This window comes from Carlito syrichta, unplaced genomic scaffold, assembly GCF_000164805.1.
Source record: "Carlito syrichta isolate Samal-C Ts95f unplaced genomic scaffold, Tarsius_syrichta-2.0.1 Scaffold314719, whole genome shotgun sequence".
NCBI classification, from domain to species: domain Eukaryota; kingdom Metazoa; phylum Chordata; class Mammalia; order Primates; family Tarsiidae; genus Carlito; species Carlito syrichta.
This window is the reverse complement of record NW_007258815.1, coordinates 185,199-191,852: the sequence shown is the minus strand read 5'-3', so window position 1 is coordinate 191,852 and position 6,654 is coordinate 185,199. Positions and strand designations below refer to the sequence as shown.

Below are 6,654 nucleotides of genomic sequence, written 5' to 3'. Positions count from 1 at the left end.
CTATGAGGTAGCATTCCTATAGGGAGATAATGTTTGTACATGAGTTTAAGTTTCGCGTGCTCACGGGAGAGGCAGGAATTTACGGCCTTTGTTGTCTTTGGGAGGCAGAGCCATGTTGGGGATGCCCTTCTGACTGTTGTCTGCACCTTTCAAGCATGGCAATGGCATCAAAACAGAAACATAGACCAAAGGAACAGAATAGAGAACCAAGACATAAATCCATTCACCAAGAACATACAATGGGGACAAAAGTCATTTCAATAAATGGTACTGGGAAAACTGGATAGATATATACAGAAGAATAAAACCAGACAGGTGTCTTTCACCAAGTTTAATAATCAAATAAAAATGGATTAAAGACTTCAACCTGAGACCTGAAACTATGGAACCACTACCACAAAACACTGGGAAAGTACTCTAGGACATGAATTTCAGCAAAGACTTTTTTTGTGTGCAAGACCTCAAAGCACAGGTCACTGGAGCAAAACGGGATACATGGGACTGAGATGTTCTGAAGTGGGCCAAATCCAGCCAGACTGGATCGCAGGACTTTGAGCGCAGCGGACAGTTTTTGGTTTCTAGATCCTTCTCCGGGGTGTTGAGGAACAAGTGGTCACAGACTTTGTGCTTCGAGTCCTCTGTGACGGGGTCTTGGTCCCAGAGACGGGGGCTGTTAGCCGGGGAAGGGAGCTTGTGGGCGCTTGGGGAGGAATGGATGAGGGAAGCTTAGCAAACTCTTGAGTGCTTGAACTCAAGTAATTAATGAAAGAATTGGCATTTTGAGCACCTCTAGGATTCAATTTAGGCTATGGGTCATTGGGGAGCCGAAAGGTATAGGAAACACTGTACTGTTCATCAAGATCTAGCTGAGGAGGTAAGATGTGCACATCTGAGACAGACGGCAGGTCAGGTTTTGGTCACATACCAGTTGGAGTCACAACTGCTTCGTGGTATGGATGGCATGGAAAAAGATTTGCTTCACTTATGGTGCTTTGGGTGATTCATTCGCTACTGTATAGGGTCCACAATGTATGTTACAGCAATTCTAATGAATGCTTTCATAGGTAAAATAGCAAACTCCCCAATATATCAGCACATCTTTAAAATTCTGCACTTTAAGGGTGACTTTGCTGTGGCTTTTCTTACACCCATCTCTGTGTTAAAGATCAGAGAAGGGGCAGAGCAGAAGGATTCTCCTTGAATGCCCCAGTTAAATATAAGGGGTGGGTATCATTCCTGTTTCCTGCCCCTCCACTCATACGTGGATAAGTAAAGTAAGGCTCAGAGAGGTTAAGTAACTTACTTGCTCAAGGGCACCCAGCCACTGAAACTGCCTTGCTCCAAGGCACTTGCTGGGTTGTTTCAGCCAGCCCGGGAGGCTGAGCCTTTGGAAGTGGAAACAATGGGATTTCAGCCCACAGGCTTAGTTGAGGCAGATGTCAGTTAGGAGGCATAGGTCAGACCCTGAGGCTGTTTTAGCGCTCAGTAAAACAAAACAACATTATAATGAGTCATGTGGACATCATTCATCAAGCTCTGCTGAAAGAAACAGGAGAAGTTCAAGGATGGATGGATTTCTAATTTGTTTACTGCCTTGGACCATCCCAACAGCCTTTGTTAGCGCTGCATTACTTTCACCAGCTACAGTCAATTTTCCTTGATCTTGTAGAACACGTGTGTGGCTCTGAATATTGGCTGTATACTAGCAGTGCCCATGAATAGACAACGGCTCATCTGAATCCAGCAAATGCCCTGTCTTGAATTCCATATAGACTCAATTATGAGAGGCCTTCAAAGGAACCTTAGTTTGGGGGAACCTCGTTCTTTTTCCCCATGCTGGGTCCAGGCAGAAGCACCTCCCAGTGTGAGTATCCAGTAAGCCACCAGGCGACAACGACAGTCTGGTGTAGGTTTAAAGATTTTACAACACTTTTCAGAGCATTGCCGCTCGCGGTATAATTTTTTATTTGATATTTCAATGAGACCGGAAATCAGGCAGAAATGACAATGCTACCACTTTTAGGATGAAAAAAGGAAGGTCCCAGAAGGGGAGCTTTTGCCTGTTTTCACAACTGGAGTGGCATGGCGCCCAGGTGAGAGGAGAGTGTCCTGGGTGGAAATCGCTGTGATGTCTTGCCTCCCCTCCACGGCTTCACTCTGACCATAACCCTCCAGTGATCTCCCCTCAAATGAGTTCCACTGCTTGGCTGCACTCTCCTCCATGACACCTTCCTGCATGTGTGTCTCACACGGGCTGTCCCCTGCTGCAGCTGGCGCAGCTTACATAAATGCTTGCTGGGCTGTTTTCATTTCTATTGTCTGCACATGTTCTGGGTCATGCTCTGTGTCTTACCGGTGCTGTTAGCAAGATGCTTTGCACATACATATTTGGAGTTAGGCCCATGTTTTGAAACCATTTTCTAAATTTTAGTGCCTTGACTCCTCCTAGCCATAGAGCAAAGTATAGATTTTTTTTTTTTTTTTTTTGAGTTGGAGTCTCACTCTGTTGCCCAGGCTGGAGTGCAGTGGCACACTCAGGGTCACCCCAGCATCGACCTACTGGCCTCCGGTGATCTTTCTGCCTCAGCTTCCAACTAGCCGGAACTACAGGCACGTGCTACCACACCCGGCTAATTTTTTATTTATTGTACAGACCAAGTCTTACCAACTTGTCTTACCAAGTTGCCCAGGTGGATCTTGAACCCGTGGGCTCAGGCAATCCACTCTGGGAAGACAGGCTGAGCCACCGAGCCCGGCCATAGACTTCTTAAGACGCCATCAGAGCTGTCCCTTTCCTGCTTTCCTCAGCTGTCACTCCTCTGAGCTCCAAGGCCCCTGGCTGCCATCTGCACCAGTGTCTGCCTGTCTGCTCACATGCTCTCTTGCTCTGAGCCTGTGCTCCTCACCTTCTCATGCTCAGAACTGTTTTCCTGCCTCTGTTTGGGGTTTCCCAACTGCCTCCCCCCTCCCAAAAGAACACTCTCAGCTCTTGTTCTAATTTATATGATGGCATTCCTCACATGAAAACCCTCACTGATGGATCTGACTTCCTTAAGATAAGACCTGTCCTAACTGCCTCTGTAAGCCTGGCCAGGACTGAGAGCCTGGACCATAGCAATTATAGTTCTACAATGAATGCAAAGAAATGCTGAGGAGAAGGGTCTTGTTAAAAATTCATTAGATTCACAAGGGTATCTGCATAATGAACATTTGTACACCTAGCCCTGAATTGTACCCCACATTGTTAAAATAAAAAATTTAAATAAAAATTCATTAGATATAAAGAATTCAGATGAGAAACATACCTGAAAAAAATTAATGAGTTATCAATAGGATAGCTTTTTTAAAAATGTTGAACTATCTTAAGTTGCTCTGAAGCAACGAGAGGGCGATTTGCTGCTGGAGCTAAACTCTTTGTCTGCCAGAGAGATACAATATCCTCTGAGATGTTCAGATGTTAAGACTTTAGGGGGGTGCCCACTCTGTTTCCCTAGCTTGTGCCTTCCCTCTCCCCTGTCCCAGCTTTAGCTGGGTCTCAAAGGCAGGGGTAGGGCTCCATCTCTCTGCTCTCTGGAGGTCCGTGTCCTGTCTAAGAGCCAGTGTGAAGTGTGAGCCTCAGTATGGTATGTTCTTGGCCCCGGGGCTCCAGGAGTCTCCACTCTGACTTTGACTGGCAGCAAGACCTGGCACATGAGGGTTCGGTAAACCACTTTGCTCCATACGGAATGCATGAGCAGAGGTTATGACCACTCCTTTGGGAATGCACGAGGGGTGCTCCTCCTTTCAGTCTGCTGGAGGCCTCAGTCTCGGCACTCCCTTGTACCCTTTCTCATTCTGTCGCTTTGGAGCTTTGTGTATGTGTGTGTGTGTGTGTGTGTGTGTGCAAGTATGTGTATGTGCATGTGTATACATATGTGTGTGAGAATGTGTGTGTGCATATGAGATGAAGGGGGAGTGTTGTCTCAAGACAGTTCAGGAAAATAAAAATATGAAGAAGAACTGTTTTGATCAAAACCCTGGGGTGTCCTTTCCAGGTAATGCGTGTCCTCCTGACAGAGCTAGCCAAGCAAATGTGTGAGCCTCTCACATCCACAGTGACTGCGTCCTTTCCAAGTGAAAAGCACTTTGTAGAAGTATGTGATAATTGATGCCAGGTAGGGTGCAGAGCAAACCCATGGGTTTTTTGACTCGACCCTGAAATAATTTTTCAGAGTAGCCGCAAAGTTTTAAAACAGAGCGTGTAGCAAGAAGAAGAGAGGAAAGAAAGGCCAGGTAAAAGTTTCATACCAGAAAATCCTGGCATGTGCAAGCCTCTCAAAAAATGAAGATTGCTTCTGCTCTTAACTAATAAACTAGATATATTTTCACAATTGATATGCTAAAGAGGGTAGAACACAGGTAATGTCCATTCTGGGAGAGATAAACTTCTCTCTGCTTCTGATGGGAGGAGTGGGAGAGGATGGTCTTTTTCAGAACACACTGTCTTTTGCAGGAGACCTGCCAGACATTTCCAATTCGCAAGTTCATGAGCTAAAAGGTGGTCTTATCACCATTTCTATGGCTTTCATTAGTCAAGGGGTGGTATTCGGGTCTTCTGCCTTCAACAAGGAACCTGAAAGATTCTTAGTAATTTTTATGCTAAACCATGAATTGAAAGGTTAGGCTGGCCTATTTTTACATCTGATGGGGTTTTCTTTTGATTTGTGGAGGGAGTGGGGTAGGCTGCCAGCTTGGCCTGCAGTATTTGAAATTTAACATGTCTGATTGCTTCCTAAAACCTGCCTACAGGAAACGTATCTATCTGTGTCTCACCTGTGCTGGCTACCCTGCCTCAACCATGAATACGCTTTAAATTCTTATTTCTCCTGCACCCCGTGCTGCTGCCTAGGAAGGCAGAGGAATGCTGAACTCATGGGTGAGAAAGGCACAGGAGTGTGCGTGGCCCCAGAACTGTCCCAGTCACGTGTGTTAAGCTGGTCAAGTTGCTTAAACCCAAACACAAGAGGTGCAGGGACCCTGCCATGTGCTGGCATCTCTGGTCACCCTGGCAGCAGAACCACTGTGCTCTTACAAACAGAAAAGTTAATCAGGTGAAAAGCTGATCTCCATCAATGATAAAAGGAGCATGATTTTTTTTTTAACCCCTAATTCCATTAGGAAGAAACTGGGTATAATCCTAGAGCTGGCCCATAGAGCTTGATAATAATTTAAAGACTGAAAGGACATAACATGGAGTCAATATATCTAAGGAGAGGCCACTTTAACATTGCTTAGCTTTGTCATATTTCTGTAGCAGTTCACTTTAATTTACCCTCTAATCACTAGCCAAGGACAGAACCAATTTCTCAGAGGTAGCTATTGATCATTGTTTTCTATCCCCTCCCCAGCTCGTTTTGTACTAATTAGCTTTTCTATTTCAAGTATTTGCCTCTACTCATAAGACCCAAGTTAACCTAATCAGACCTTCCAGGTCTTCATGACACAGACAGACCCCATCACCATGGCAACAATCATGCAACTAAACCACCCATCTACATGTCGTCCATCCCCTGACATCCATCCCTCTGCTTACCTGCCCACCGTGATGACAAGGAGCAGACCACCACCAATCACCTTAATGCCCTGCTTCCATCAAAGGGAAGGACTGAAACGCATTCGACTTCAAGCAGCAGTGGCCATTGCTTTGTTAAACTCTGGTGTGTCCATGTGGCTCTTTGAGCTATGGCTGCCATATTTTCTTAGCATTGACCCCCCTCTCCTACCTTGGGTAGGTGAATCTCCTCTTTCTCTCCTCTAATCTACTTTCTAAATAAACTATATTTTCCAGTCTAACTTCTGTGCAGTTCTTTGCATCCTATGTTCAGGACTTGATCACAGACACCCCCCGATGGGTCTAACCTAACATTTTGGAGGCCTACTGGGACTTTTAACCTAACAAAGACTAATGGAGAAGCTAATAAATTCATTAATAGGGAGGATTGCCTTAGCTAGACAAAAAAGTAATAGACATCATTGTTATACTTTATTAGAAAAAATAATATTCTCCCTTAAGATGGATGAAAGACCATAAAAAGATATCAGGAGGAATTCTGAATATAACCTTTTCTCAGATTTGGCCCTAGCTGCTCTATTCATGGTCCCAAAAGATGGTGAGAAATTAGTGGAAAAGGTACTTACCTTCAGCTTAGAAGCAGGGACCTTCTCGTCAAAATGACTGAGAGCGAATGCGCTTTGAAAGAAAAGGAAGCAAATGGACCTTGGGCCAGGAAGGACAGGAAAACATGTGTCACTGGGAGAGAGAGTTAGATTGTTATCCTAACCTTGAATAAATGTCATATGAAATGAACTGCACGTTTCTGGCAATGTGAAGTTAGAGAAATGGAAAGACACAGATGGAGACATAGTTTTCATGAGCTCACTGGTCAAGGTTGCTTACAATGTTCATAGCAGACATGGAATTGTAGTCTTGCTCTTTTGAAATGGTGTTTTAGAGTTGCATTTAGTTTTAGAACCAATAAATTAGATAAACTGGGTTTTTGAGAAAATGGTTTTGGAAGCATTTGCTTTACAATTTCTAGCAAACTTCTCAAGACATCTTTCAAACACTTGGCTCATTAATCTCATTAAGAAGAAGGGAATAACGTTGTTATCCAT

The 6,654-nt window shown here is 44.5% G+C and overlaps 1 protein-coding gene across 2 annotated transcripts in view; it reads right to left on the bottom strand.

Annotated features, from left to right (window-relative positions):
- MC2R (melanocortin 2 receptor) overlaps positions 1–6,392 on the bottom strand; it is a 26,470-nt gene extending 20,078 nt beyond the window's left edge. Inside the window, exon 1 of one of the 2 annotated variants that reach the window (XM_008071774.1) lies at positions 6,321–6,392. The gene's annotated coding sequence lies outside the window, so the exon portion shown is untranslated. Of the gene's footprint in view, positions 1–6,177; positions 6,231–6,320 lie in introns of those variants that run through there. The other variant, XM_008071773.1, reaches the window with a different exon arrangement.
- Between the last annotated feature and the right edge of the window lie 262 nt (positions 6,393–6,654).